Here is a 15,657-nt window from a genome sequence, read left to right on the forward strand (position 1 = left end):
TCTTGTTGACTATCCCTGAGGAAATTAAGGATAAAGGTTAATATAGTAGTTGTTTAGTAGATTTTTTTCCTTTTAATAGGAACAATTCTTTCTATAAATTGTTGTTTATACACTTTAGTTCCTAATTCAGTGAAATCGGATTTAGATACTAAAGGAGGGTTGCCTTTTTAATCGCGTCTACATTTCCAAATGTGTTGTACTTCGCTGTAATGTCTCTATTTATTGTGCCTTCTGTTGTTTCCAGGGCAAATACTGTATGCCAGACCAACATATAAAAATTTCAGAGCAACCACTGCATTGAAAAGCAAGCTGTGTTTGGTTATGTAGCCTCAACAATGTGGGTACTGTCTGTGTGAATGCTGAGCGTTCTCCTGCATTCTGCCTTTTTCCATACAAGCACTCAGGGCAATGGAACGCACAGACCCACTCATAAATATAGCACAGGTTTGCAGTAATGGTGGCACTTCGGCTACTTGGGCATGCATGTGTGTGAGTGTGTGTGTGTGTGTGTGCAAGACATAGAGAATGGTAAGGGACAATTCCTAGCTGAAACCTGCAATCTGTGTGCAGAGAGAGGAAGGGTGATGGTGGGAAAGGAGCAGAAGGGCTGAGCAGATCTGTTTAGTGTGTGCGGTTAAGGGAAATAAAGGTCTCTGGCTGCTTTTTCAGTCATCATCACTTCACAGTGAAGCTACTTTACCCTGCAAAGTAGCATTCCAAAATTCATGGCTTTGAATAAACAAAAAATAATGCAATTTCCTCATGAAATCTGTGATTAGAAGACTCGGGGACATCGTGCTCAGATAAACAGCTCGGGGGGAAAAATCAGAGAGCGGTTGAGAGCATGAAGCGTTTTAGCAGCGCTGACTACACGAGAGCACTGGCCGACCTGTTCGTCTCCTCGTCCTCTTTTCTCATAATGTCACCGTAATAGCTGACACATAAACCCGGCCTTGTTAAGCACGCGCCTGCATCTGCTGAATCTTAATACCTGCAACCAAGGCCAGGCAGCCGCTCAGATCAAACGCAGAGCTAGTCCATCTCAATGACGCCCTTTCTCCACTTTCATCTTATACACTTACTCCCATTGACTCTCACATGCTCCATTTAGTCCTGCACAGGAAGTCTGGGTCTTTTTTAACTTTTTTTTTTTTTTTTTTGAAATGTAAAACTTGCCTGCAGCTCTTTGGGCATCATTTGTTACCTGCAGCAGCTTGGGCATGACACCTTTTTTCTTCAGTCATGCTTTTTATGAGATTTCATTTTTTGCTTACTTGCTCTGAGAAGGAAGATTTTCATTAGTCAATCAGATGATGTTGGATTTATTCACCCATCCTTCAATATTCTATAGTGCTTATCCTACACAGGGCTGCAGGGCACCTGGAGTCTATCTCAGGAGACTTGGGGTAAAAGGTGGGGGACTCTCTGGACAAGGGTCCATTGAAGGGCAAAATCGCACATACACACACACACTATGGACAACTTGGGGACAACAAAGCATGTCTTTGGACTGGGGTGAGGAAACTGGAAACCCCTAAAGCACAGGGAGAACATAACACACATGGGGCAGAGACGGGGAAAATGTGCTGACCACTAAGCCACCAAGTTGGATTCAGCATTTATTTATTTATTTATTTATTTATTTATTTAGGGCAACTGAATGACTAAAGCAGCCTTAATCTATTTTTTAAGTATAATATGATAGGGCTCTTTCATACACATTATGTTTTAGTGCACGTACATTTTGAGAAGTTTTTACAGAAAGTTATCTCGCAGCTCTCACAGCTTTGAGCTGTGCAGTTGTGTACAGTGTCTACAGGACTGGGTTCCTGTCGGTGGGTTTAGCAGACGCGACTGCACATCCAGCAATAGCTGTGCTCTTTAAGTTTTACAGGAAGCAGCTGGGCATCAGTCCACAGCAAGCCATCTGACCGTAGTGGATATGAAGGTCAGTGCGTCCCCCCCGGCTGAGGGCTGCACTGCTTGGCACGACTTTTGAATTTAGCTCACTGAGGAGCAAAGGGCCTTTCAGTTTATTTTGTAAATGCATCTCGCTGTGCTCAAACCGAATGCTCCTCGGCACTGAAAGCTTTTGAAATGTCACTCTCCTGCTCAAGCAGCACAGAGCGCCGAGTTTGTACCACAACACTGATGTAGTAAAAAACACTTGAAAATGTCAACCTTTTTCATGTGTTATTTACCTAATTGGTACTTATCGTGTATTTGAATGTCTAATTATCTTGTGCTGCTGATCTATTAATACTACATTCGTGTTCAAGTCATGCTCTTAGATCAGCTCTTAGATCAAATGATTCACTTGTTAAACAATTATTGTCATTAGCTTTCTTGGTTGTAGGTGTATCATTAAGTGTCATACATGTCGTCTGTTCTCCTATACAGCAGATATGAGATTACTCACACAACAAAGTTTGATAGATTTCATGTTGACGGAGCTGCTGAGAAGATGGTGGTCATTATCCCCACAAGCTAATACATTTACACCACAAGTCAAACTTCTTGTAGCCACAAGTTAAGTTTCTTGTGGTCAGAAATGAATACAGTTTTAAAGCCCGCAAAATAAGGCTACGTTTCTCAAGGTCTAATGGAAATGTACCTCATGGCAGCTATTACATTTTAAAGTTCAAATCAAATGAATTAGACCATTGTGGCCAACAAAACCTAAGCATGTAGATGACACTTTACTCTTCATTTTGCAATAATCTCCAATCTGGGAATAATCCACAAAGATATGCTGGATTTAAACGTGTGTCATTTTCCGTGACTTTTCCGAGTGAATTGCCCATTCCCATCAAATATTTAACTGGAGGTCTTGTTTTAAATATGATGTTCCCACAACATTTTAAGTCATGGGCTTAAATTGCACTGTTTATGGCCACAGCTTTAGTATCTCATCACCTCATCATAATAATTCCATGAGATACCCTCAATATCTTAATTTGTGGTCATGCCTTATCCAAAAATAACCACCATGTCATTTCAGAGGTTTTGCACAGTACATGGAAAATACAGTAAATGATTTATTTGTTTAGCAGTCGCTGTCAGGCTTTAGATCCTAGAAGCTGAATTAGTAGACAGATAGGACTGGATCGTCTTTAACCTTCAGAATGTCATTCTGTTTTTTTTTTAATATAAGCAGTATCACTGACTCAGAGCTGCCTCAGAGCTCCAGCATGCAGCGGTTTTAAATCAACCATCGGGTAGTTTAGGAGGTAAAAAGGCGAATTCCTTGCTGCCTATCAGATTGTCTGTGGCACACATTGTGTCTAGGCTCTCATTTTCTCTTCCTGTATTGTGCGGTGGCTCCCCAGGGTGTCCCTCATTAATTTGCCCTTCTTTTTTTTTATCTGCATAAATAGCAGAGTGAGATGAAGCAGAGCGTCACCTAATGAGTCAGCCAGAGGTGGGAGATGAGGGCAGGAAGGCAAGCCGTGTAGCAAAATTACACATTTACAGCCTCAGCTATTCCTGCTTTCTGAAACAAAAAGCTTCGGACAAGAAAAAGATGAATTTCATGGTCCGAATTAATTCCCTTTTTACCATACAGTGTAGTATTTGGGTGTTCACAAAATTTGCTACTTCCGTAATAAGCACATCGATTTTGTTTAGCTTGAAATTTACTTTCAGGAGACTTCATTGTATAAATGTTAACAGAAATTGTACTGCTTAAGCCAACAGGTACATGGTGGTGTATTTTGTTTTTATTCAGATATCAGTTTTAGATTTAGTGAATGAAGTCTAAAAGATTTTAATGACTCACAGACAGTATTTACACTGAGACAGGTCTGTTTTCATAGATGGGTTATGTACATATAAATTAAAATGATATCATATCAGTATGAACGACAAGCAATAGGAGTCTTCTATTTTCCCAATACATCGATCAGCCTTGACATTATGACCGGTGAAGTGAATAACACCGATTATCTCCTCATCATGGCACCTGTTAGTGGGTGGGATATATTAGGCAGCGAGTCAACATTTTGTCCTCAAAGTTGATGTGTTAGAAGCAGGAAAAATGGACAACCATAAGGATTTGAGCGAATTTGACAAGGGCCAAATTGTGATTGTGGCTAGACAACTGGATCAGAGCATCTCCAAAACTGCAGCTCTTGTGGGGTGTTCCCGGTCTGCAGTGGTCAGTATCTATCAAAAGTGGTCCAAGGAATGAACAGTGGTGAACCGGAGACAGGATCATGAGCGGTCAAGGTTCACTGATGCACATAGGAAGTGAAGGATGGCCCGTGTGATCCGATCCAACAGACGAGTTACTGTTGCTCAAATTGCTGAAGAAGTTAATGCTCGTTCTGATAGAAAGGTGTCAGAATACACAGTGCATGACGGGTCAGGGCTGTTTTGGCAGCAAAAGGGCGACCAACACAATATTAAGGCAGGTGCTCATAATGTTATAATGTTAATGTGTAGATATCCTAATTGTAATTGACCTAAATGAAACCTTAATCACAGCAAATTTATATATATATTTATATATATTATAATATTTATATATATTTATATATATATATTTTGGAGCAAGTTTGTCTCTCTTATATCTACCTGATGTAGTGTTTTGTGTAGAATTGTCTGTGTAGTAAATTAGCGAGTGAAGGAGTGAATCCACACACAGCCCCTGATTTCCATATTAAAGTGTCTCACATTCTCGGTATTCGATTCGGCTTTTCTTTGAAACGTGTTAAATCCAGTCATTTACATAGATATGTCTTTTCCACCACTAGTACTCTGAGCTTTGAACATACCGCTGAAGTGCATAGCTGGATGTTCTAATTCAGACTGATGATGCAGTAATGTTATGAACGGGCTGTTACCTAATACACAGTGTAGGGGTCATGAAGGAGCACTAAGCTAGAAGCTATGAGCTGATGTTACTCTTGCATGAGTAGATTAATATTAATGAAGCCTGATATTTTAACAAAATGAGTGGCCATTGACATTTAACCTTCATCTGTTTTTATATACACTCAGTCGGCTTCAGAGCTTTCATAATGTTTCTCGCTGATAGGAAATCTTTGTAAATATTATCTTGGGTTAGATTAACAGGGTTTGCCCATTTTGAGTAGATAAAAGAAAACAGAATGGAAAAATATATCATAATTTGACACGTTTAACAGGGTAATTACTAGAATAATTGTACCTCATTTCTATACTTAAGTATTTGGTGTATTTATTCTTTGAGTATTATTAAAAATTTACTGCATGTACTATTACATAAAATCTTTTTACTTCTTACATTTTTATTTCATGTCTTGAGGTTCTCTCAAGAACTCTCAAGTTCTCTCAAGTTAAGCATCCAACCATTTCATTTTATCATCCAATCAGGTTCATCTATGTAAGAAAAACTATGAAGAAGCATGGCACTTGGTCTTCTTTGGTGACCCTCTCATGCTACACAAAGTAGTTGATGCTATAGCTATCGGTGTACATTTCAGCATGGATAAGCCACAAGACTGAAGTGTGGAACCTCCTCTGACTGAAGATCTGTGTCCTCAAGTGTGGACCTTGAGGATGAGTGCCTCAGTAAAATGTTTCAATATGCTGAAGTGAACAAAGACAGATAAAAATGTGGCATCTCTTTAGCCACCCTGGAAGGCATGAACTCCATACAGTTGTACAAAAGGAGGTTGAGGTATTCTGTTTGTCTAATATTAACCTTTTTCTTTGCTATCACCAGCCTAGTCTACTAATATTGCTGGTTCAGATTGTTGCTAATGGTAAATAGTGTTTCTCACATGATTAATACATTAGCCAAATATAAAACGGCATGGTTGCTTTAGATAAGAAATAAGTTTCATTTCATAAGTTAAAAACATTTCCTTGTTACTTCTAATACTTTTTTAGTTGGATACTTCCACTTTTGAATGAGTACATACACTGATCAGGCACAACATTATGACCACCTGCCTAATATTGTGTTGGTTGAGTTCAGCAGCTCGTCTGTTGGATTGGCAGCCTTCGCACCCTACATGCATCAGTGAGCCCTTGGCCACCCAATTTTTTGATAAATACTGACCACTGCAGACCGGGAACACCCCACAAGAGCTGCAGTTTTGGAGATGCTCTGATCCAGTCGTCTAGCCATCACAATCTGACCCTTGTCAAACTCGCTCAAATCCTTATGTTTGCCCATTTTTCCTGCTTCTAACACATCAACTTTGAGGACAAAATGTTCACTTGCTGCCTAATATATCCCACCCACTAACAGGTGCCATGATGAGGAGATAATCAGTGTTATTCAATTCACCTCTCAGTGTTCATAATGTTATGCCTGATTGGTGTACACATAGGACACGTTTTCTGTTTATCAGGATCTGTTTCCTAACCATGAAGAATATATCTCTTCAATATATTAATTTCTGGTCATGCCTAATAAAAAAATAATAATAATAATAAGCACCAGGTCACCAGCAAACAGATTTATTATACTTTTTAGATACTAGATTGTTGCACATGCAATAATTGCACTACTTCATACTCTGCACTACTCTGTACACACAATAACACTCTCAGTGTACATCTTTTCTGTACATCTTTGTGTGCACACTAAACTGAAACTTTACTCCTATTTGCCTTATATATACATCTACAAATATATTTATATATTTATCTTACATATGCACACTGTACATACTGTATTCATTTGCTACACCATTTCAAAGTTGACCTTTTTATCTACATATATGCATATACTGTACCTTCTATATATTACAGAGTCTACACATATATATTTATTTATATTGTTCTCTTTTTCACATATTCTATATATATACTATATTGTACTGTATTATATTAGTGTATTATATTTTTGTTTTTATATTTGTTTTTTGTATTTAGTTTATATAGCAGTTTTACATTTGTATACATTATATATTATATTACTATTTTTATTATTATTATTTTTATTTTATTTTTCATTATTTATAATATTTACTGCTATATTGATACTACATATATATATTTATATACATATATATATATATATATATATATATATATATATATATATATATATACATAGACATATATTTGCATATGCATATCTGACACTTGACTTTCAAGTTATTTTCGTTTGTGATTTCTACCATTTAATTTTCCCTACTTTTCCCTATATATTCTTAACTATATCCCCTATTTTTCATGTCCACACTTTAAATTTTTCTTTTTTACTATTTCTTTTTTTATGTAAGACAGTCGTAAAAAGCATTTCACTACATGTCGTACTGTGTATGATTTCGTATGTGACCAATAGAATTTGAATTTGAAGCTAAAGCAGCAGACAGATAGGACTGAATCATGTTTAATAGTCAGAATGTCACTCTTACTAAGCCTCTATTTTTGTTGTTTATATATATATATATATATATATATATATATATATATATATATATATAAACAGTGACTCAGAGCTGCCTCAGAGCTCCAGCATGCAGCAGTTTTATAACCAATCATCAGTTTAGTAGTCTAAGAGGTAAAAAGGTAAATTCCTTGCTTCGTACCTGAGAGAAAATTATTTAAAGTTTTAGATAGCTTTCCACATTTAAAAAAAAAAAACGGCATTAGCATAATTTTATCCGTTAAAACATTTCCTTCTTTTTTTTTTTTTTTTTTTTACTTTGACTTGAATACATTATTGGCTGGATACTTGTAACTGAGTACAATTTTGACACGCTGTCTATATACTTTCAATTAAATATAATTTGTCAGTCATTTTTCTCCCCTGGGTTTAAAACACAGAGGAATTGATATTTTATTTTAAAGAAAAGTGAATATATATATATATATATATATACCAATCAAGGCAGCTCTATAGTGAAGACAAAAGGCAAAGGCAAGGTTAGACAGCCATATATAAAGAGGGTGAAACTGTGAACATGACACAGAGCTTCAGGAAGGTGTGAAACAGATAGCATGAGCAGAAGCAAAGAAAGGGGTGAAAGAAACAAAGACAGGAAGTAATGGTGACTGGTGGGAGGTGGGAGTGAGAGAGAGAGAGAGAGAGAGGAGCACAGTCTGGCTTTCCTGTGTGTGAATAATTCAGTCATGCTGTGCCTGTGAGGCTGAATCTCCAGGAGGCTTTTTCCTTCACTCATCACCCTTCACTCATATCACTCACCCCCAAATAAAGACCATTCATCTCCACTGCTAAATTCAATAACGCAGCCCTTAATCCACCACACACCACAGCACTACAGCTGTCAGTTTCTAATGAAAGTGTTGTTATTTGTCATGTAGCTTTTTTTTCTTGTGAGCCTTCGAAAGAGGAATTATTCTCAACACTTCCTGATAGTGAATGATCCTTTGTTTTCTTAAAGGAAAATTTCAAGTGCTTGGTAATTCCAGAGAGCAAGAAAAAGGACAAGAATACAAGAATTGCGTCACTCTTTTATTCTATTCTCCGCTCTTCATGTGTCTCTCTCTCTCTCTCTCACACTAGCTGAGATGAAGGCTGTCTGGTATGTGAGTAGCCCCACATCCCTGGGGTCAGAACTGCAAAGCTTGGACACTTTGATTAGGAGAGCTGAAGCTCAGCAGGTGAAAGACACCGAAGCACACTCGCAGCCAAGTCTCATGCAGCATCTCATCAAACTGACACAGGAGAGTTTATTTAGTGTAAGATAAAATGATTAGAGAAACAGAGAGGAGGGAAAGGATTAAGGCATTGCAAAGAATGTTAAAAATAGAGTCACCACCATGAGTTAATACAGTGCATGACTTTTATTGAGACGGCCATACTCGCTGATCCTCAAACAGATGAAAGGATTTGCGTAGCACCGTTTTTTCCATTCTCAGCCATCCTTGTCACACTCAGACAATACAGAAGAGATGGATATGCATGGTGGAAACAGTGAAAGACAGAAGGATGTGTAGAGAGCTGAGACCAGTGATGAAGGGAAGATTCAGTGACTGATCTCTCTCTCTCTCTCTCTCTCTCTCTCTCTCTCTCTCGCCCTTGCCCTCTCTCTCTCTCTCTCTCTCTCTCTCTCTCTCCCTCTCCCTCTCCCTCTCTCTCTCTCTCTCTCTCTCTCAGAATAGTAGTAGCATAATAATGGATAATTGAGATTTTCAAGGAAAAGCACAATGGATCAGCAGTTAGCATTTCCGCCATACAGCTCCACCATATATACTGTCTATGCTGAGGTCCATACAATCACAATATGTCTCCCTGTGTCCTTAAAACACAAGGTGAATTGCCTATTGGTAATTTGCCCCACAGAGTGAATGAGTGTCTGATTGTTTGTGTATGGTATCATGCAATGGATCGGCATTAAGAGTGTACAGCTGCCTTGCACCCAGTTTCCGTGACAGGCTCTGGGTACACTATGACCCTGACCAGGATAAAGCACACGCATGAAGATTTGTTTTTGTACTACCCTGACAATATGTTTATCCGTTTTTTTTTCCCACGGACTTTGTCAGAATGCATACAGAAGCGTCTGAGCCGTTAATAGGAATTGCTTTAGAGCCATGCTGATCTGCTGTGTAGTTACAGCTTGTTTCATGTTAATTCTTGCTGCCCAATAATGGCAGTTTAAATTACGTTAATTGCTATTTCTGTCAATATTGATCTATATAATAATATGTAATGTGTGCAGTTATTGTATTATGTAGTAATATGTCTAATCATTATAGCAAAATCAAGCAAATGAACACTCAGCCCATTCATTGAAAAAATAACTACATACACTATAATCACCACCTACACACAATATACACTTAAATCACAGTTATATGTATCTACAATAGCTGTCTGTTTTTATAGTCCAGTATTGCAGTCCAGCTGTTGCTTTGTACTGGCGTTTTTAAAAACCGTTGATCCCACTATCCAAAAAAAAATCTCTGCTCAGCGGTAGTCCGGTGTTGCTCCCTTTACACTGATGGATCGGATAAAAGAGGCATGACAAATTATGCATGGATTCCTGCCAGTAATTGAACTCCTTTATAGTGACCTGTGTATATAACCGCTATAAAAAGGCTAGTGAGTGTTGGCTGTGCGAAGCTAAATACTACTACTAACAACTAACAATATCCTGATTGTTTGTGTAACATATATTTCGCTTGATGTTTATGAAAGCTAATGAATACAGCACTTTGAGAAGATCTTTTTCCTCAATTTTGGGTGAGTTTGATCTTCACTTGCTCTGCAGTAGCTTGAACTAGTTGAATCTGCCTAGACTTCCTTAGCCATATGTATAAAATGATGGACTGTAGCCCATCTGATGATGCAGTGAGTGAATCAAACATGACGATGCTTGGAAGAGTTCAGCAAAAGAACAATTGAGCACATAACATCCTGTGCATGAACGCAGATGAACAGAAACAGGCAATGTAGATAGAGTAGCTATTTGTATCCCTACGCAAGGACTTTCTCTAATAATGTGGCAAGTAAGCATACCTGTTGTTTCAAAACAATCTTGTCAGTTTCACTGCTGCATTAAAATGGTCCGTCTCCTAAATAATTTCTTATGGTAGTCTGTTTCTACTGATGGACAGGTACCTAAAAACATGATCTATATCAGTGGTGTCCAAGCTTATCCACAAAGGGCCAGTGTGGGTGCAGGTTTTCATTCTAATCAAGCAGAAGCCACACCTAATTTCTCCTGTTTAATCAGCTGATACTGGCTTTCAATAGACTCTGTGGCTTTTGCTCAGTTGGAATGAAATCCTGTACCCACACTGGCCCTTTGAGGATAAGATTGGACAGCCATGGTAGGTGTACCTTATAAAATGGCCAAATGAAGGTACAATAAACTGTCACTCCAGCGTTTATGCGAGCTGAACGACAACACTATCCCTAAGCTGTACTTTTGGTAAGGCTTTACACTGTGTTCATCTGTGTTTCTCTCAAATACTCTTACTTTCTGTCTCACAAGTTACAGACCAGTGGGCTGAGCTCCTGAAGACACTACGTCTGACCCTGGATCTCATTACGTAAATCATTCTTATGTCCTAGAGATTAAAAGGAAAAGTTTTCTCTCGGGCAGATGCTGTAGCTTTCCTCTTACGATGTTGATATTGCAGGACCTCAAATACGACTCCCCTGCATGTTGTTTGGTGTTTTTTACTTTGGCTATTTAAGTTTACTTGGCTGCACTAATGGATTTTAGCAGATGGAGTCATCAAAATGCTGCTGCCACAGTGGAAGGCCCCATGAAAATGCTCGGGCCCTGGGGGAAAGGGCGGTCCTGTAACTTAAACAGCCATAAACATGTGCTCTGTAATTCAGCCATGCCTTCCTGACTGATGGATCCTGAACGTCAACAGCTGTCAGACGTCAGCCATTGTTAACCCCCCACCACACGCCTTTTGCTCTCTCCTGGGGGGTTCATAAATTAGCCTATTTATTTCTGCTGTCTCGGGGGTGGGCGCTGTATATGTCTCTGAAATGTACCATATTATTATTGACCATATTATTATTATATGATTATATGATTTTACTTTGTGTTTTATCAACACTAGAGAAGTCTAACACCGAGGTTCCGGGGGCTCATGATTTTTTCATTATTATTATTTTGTTACTGTGGTAACAATCCATTATTCCAACCTATTACATTCATTATAGAGTTTTTATTTGACTGGTCACCTGAATTATATGGGCTTAATCTAAAACCTTGTAGGCCTATAAATAATGTCTACTAGAATTTTAGTGCATTTTGTGAAATGACTAAGAGATTAATCTTTTCATGTGAAATCTGTTTTAATGAGTGAAGGTTAAAACATTACAAGATGTGATTGCGCTATCATCTGGAGATTGCAGTTCCGATCTGTATCATGCCATCTATCATCAGGTGTCAAAGAGGATAATTATCACTGCTCTCTGGGTATGAAACACCTCTTTCCTTACCGCCCTGTCGATCAAAATGGCTCTAATAATCTTTGGATCTCAGCTATATATGTATATATATATGAAAGCAGCAGTTTCAAAAGAGGCCGTGCGTTCCTCCTAGGAATCACGTGATAGATCTCATCCTCCCTGGTGGGTAGCTGTCATGCAGCAGGGGAGAACTAAATAGTGGGATGGAATGGGAATTGCCAATATGGTGAACTGCAAATTCGGAAGCAGATGGGGGTAATTATCCCTAAGGAATTACAACGAAAATATGGTACAGTATGACGTTTGGAACAAATGGTCGATTGCAAATTCAGTCTGCTTAGTTATTCAACAAGGTAATATTTTCTCTGGTTGTGTATAACAGGGCTCAACTGGTGGACTGTGGTCTATGTGCAGACCCAGCAAAGTATTTCAACAGGCTGATTGACGCACTTGAAAAATACAGTAGCCAGAATTGAGAAAAGAACGGGCCTTAATCCAGACTTTAAGCATTCATAACCATCTGTGATTTCGATTTTCAGATCTAAGCACTGAGGATACTGTATTTATTACATGTATGGAATACATTTGTAGTATTACTTATTTGTAGTATCATTATATAAACTTTAACTCAGTAAGAAATTAGCTAGATTTTTGTATTTATACTTCCAGGTCTGATTAACGAAGTGGTTTAAAAAAATAAAAACACAAAGAAATCAACCAACGTTTAGAAGTGTCTGGATGAAGAAATATGCTTTTATTCTCCACTTTAAAACAGTTCAAATAGTTGTTCTGGTTGTTTTATCTTTTATCAGAGTCTGTCTAAAGTGCTAATGAGTAACAAAACATAACTTGTCGCCTTTCAGCCATCTTAGTTGTTTACGCCGAAGATTGCAAGCAGGTAATTTTATCTTGCTGGGCTTTAGTTGAATATATCTGGTATGTCCTGTCAGAGCAAAACACAGGTTTTGAATCCTTATTGTTTATCGCAGCTCTTGTAATGTTTGTTAACTAAAGGCAGGCAGTTTTATTAGAAGCCTGGCAAATGTTAGTTGCCCTGACTGTAATAGCCATTTTCATAGTGCTCACCAGCAGTATGTTATTATCATTATGGCAAAACCTGCATACTTGCTTTGACTACAGGGAGCCTTATGACCTGTCATTTGAATTTCCATTACAGCTCTATTCTCAGGCACATCAAACTAAATTGAATAAAAGGTGCTCACAGTAGCAGTAAGTGCTAAATGCAGAGCCTGTGCTGGCTGCTTTAATGGCTCTATCCCTGACGCACAGAGGGGCCATGTGAAGACCATAATGAGACTCAGACACAGTGGAGGAGTAGAAACTGGCCAAAGCTAGACACAGGACTACAGAGAACGGAGTGATTTCCGGAAGGATTATAGTCGATGAGGCTCGAGATGGTGAGGAGCATGGGAATTGGATCGAGAAGAGCTCGTCTTCCACCACCCCTGAGTTCATCCATTTTAATATAAACCTCTCGGAATCTTCTCTAAACATGCAGCTGAAACAAACCAGAGCAAACCCATGTAATACAAATTTCCTTTCCTATTCCTATTTTTTTAAACACATAAACCCCTCTCTCTTCTAAGTCTGACTTACTGATTCCTAGAAGTGTTCTTTGGGAGTGTTATTACAAAAAAAAAAAATGTTATATTCGGGACCATCTCCTGTGGTTATGTTGTTATTTTTTTTATTTATTTTTTGCTGTACCCTCTGGTGTTTTTCGGAAAGCACATGCTTATTTTCTCATGCACGAGGGCGATCTCAGAGGCTGAATCATAAGCTGTGCAAGTGAAAAGCACCGTTTGCAACGCAGCCACTTCCTGGCAGGTGGACAGTATGTGTGTGTATACTATATGTGCACATTCCTCAGTGTGATTGAAACTGTAATTTTCAGCTCTGCAGCAATGCCCCATGTCTAGCCCATGATTTCTGACTCTAATAAGATAGAACCTTATTAGACGATAGCGTAATCCTTACCTAGAGATCTTCTAATAAGATTGCTGAACTCAGAAGTTGAAAAAAGAATTATAGTTTTGCTTTATTGGTCTAACTACATACAGTAATGCACACAGCCTGACGTATCTCTCTCATTCCTTGTCGCACTGATATACAGGATTGCTTTAATGGCAGAATTCTCAATTCTGATTGGTCAGGAGCTGCTGATTTGTTTATAACAGTTTAATTCCCTCCTATAAAAGCAGCATGGACATGTGCTTATATTAATACACGTTATAATATGCCGTGTTTACTATAATAACTTAGCAGAGTACTTTTACAGCAAACGACGTAAATGTGTAATCGTCTGTGTGCTAAAGTTTTCTGTGTCTTGAGCACTTGAGACAGTCAGAAGTAAGACTGTATCTTTAAGGTTTCTGACACAGGAAAGAACAGAACAGAGGGCTTTTGTGGTTTCTCTTTAATGTGACAAGCTGCCTTTTTTGGCTTGTTAACTTCAAAAGAGAGATAAAACGAAAGGCTGGTGAGGGAGCGACATTTATAGCTGCTATAACGTACGCAACAATGGAAACTTGTTTTGTGGACGTAAACGTAACAGATAAAATGTACAGCATGTTGAAACTGCTGTTGTGTACGAGGAATAAGGCACCCTTTATTGGAAATCTCATGCTATCACACACCTTTGTCGTTATTTTCCTTTAAGATCACATCTGATCATGTTTTATTCTGTTCTCCATTTCTGTGTGTGGTTTATGTTCAGAACACAGGTTGAATCATTTCGGTCACATCCTTTAGCCGTTCCTTCTGTTTTCACCTCTTGAAAAATGCTTGCTTTTCCTATTTTTCCTATTATTATCATCTTGAAAAGAGTTAGCATGAGTACTAATGTGTTCGCAATTCAAACAAAATGAACAGTGATTGTCTTGCCATGGGATTTTAATTAGCAATTGTTAATTATGTTTCTTTTTTTGTTGTTGTTGTTGTTGTTGTTCTTTATTTTGGCCGTGTCTGGCTTGAGCTTGGGCCAGCGTTGTATCAGTCATCCAGCTAGCTGTCAGTCTTTAGACCCGGGCTGTCTCTCGTCGATAAGGATACAGTCAAAAGACGGTGATAGTCATTCCAGTGAAGCTTGCTAATTAGCATTTTGGCCATGGAAACACAGGCACCGAGGAGACTAATGAGAGCCAAGGGCATGGTTTTAAGCGTTAAGGTGCCTGACCTCCACGTGACTGATATATTTCTGCAGTCTCTGATTTGATTGCATTGTTCTGAAGTGAAACATCATGACTTATTTGACAATCCGACTGCATTATAGTACTGATTGTTCTCTCTCCTTACACTCATTGAAAACGACCTGCTGGTTGCATGGCCAGTTAATCAGTGGTGACACACATGTCTCTCATGGCTGTGCTGACTTTCTCTAGAGTACTTTTTCCTCAGTCTAAAAGGGAGAAAAGCCTCGCTGCTTCCTGTGCTGTTAGAAAAACAATGCACATTGACACTGACTGCATTTGTGCATTAACAGCACCCTTGAGGCTTGTCTTGTTTGTGCACATATGCCTCCATCACTATCAATAACCATAAATAACAGTTTCTATGGAAACCCTATGGCATGTAGGTGATCAGGAAGGGCACCTGCTGGCAGCCTGGCACTCGGTGCTAGCTGTTTTGAGTAACACTTACCGGTCTGTATTTAAATGTGGGGATACAGTATAAATATGCAGACAAGGCTAATGATGGAATGGTGAGTGAAGGTTTCGTGTCAAAATCCACCATAGTCACAGAATCTGACAAGAAAACCAAGGTTGCTCACTCCCACACATACACAGAATGAT

The 15,657-nt window shown here is 38.6% G+C and overlaps 1 protein-coding gene across 8 annotated transcripts in view; it reads left to right on the plus strand.

The window, feature by feature from the left end:
• Positions 1-15,657, plus strand: part of tbxas1 (thromboxane A synthase 1 (platelet)) — a 66,783-nt gene that overhangs the window by 43,462 nt on the left and 7,664 nt on the right. The gene's annotated exons all lie outside the window — the stretch shown is intronic.

This window comes from Hemibagrus wyckioides, linkage group LG04 (assembly GCF_019097595.1).
Source record: "Hemibagrus wyckioides isolate EC202008001 linkage group LG04, SWU_Hwy_1.0, whole genome shotgun sequence".
NCBI classification, from domain to species: Eukaryota; Metazoa; Chordata; class Actinopteri; order Siluriformes; family Bagridae; genus Hemibagrus; species Hemibagrus wyckioides.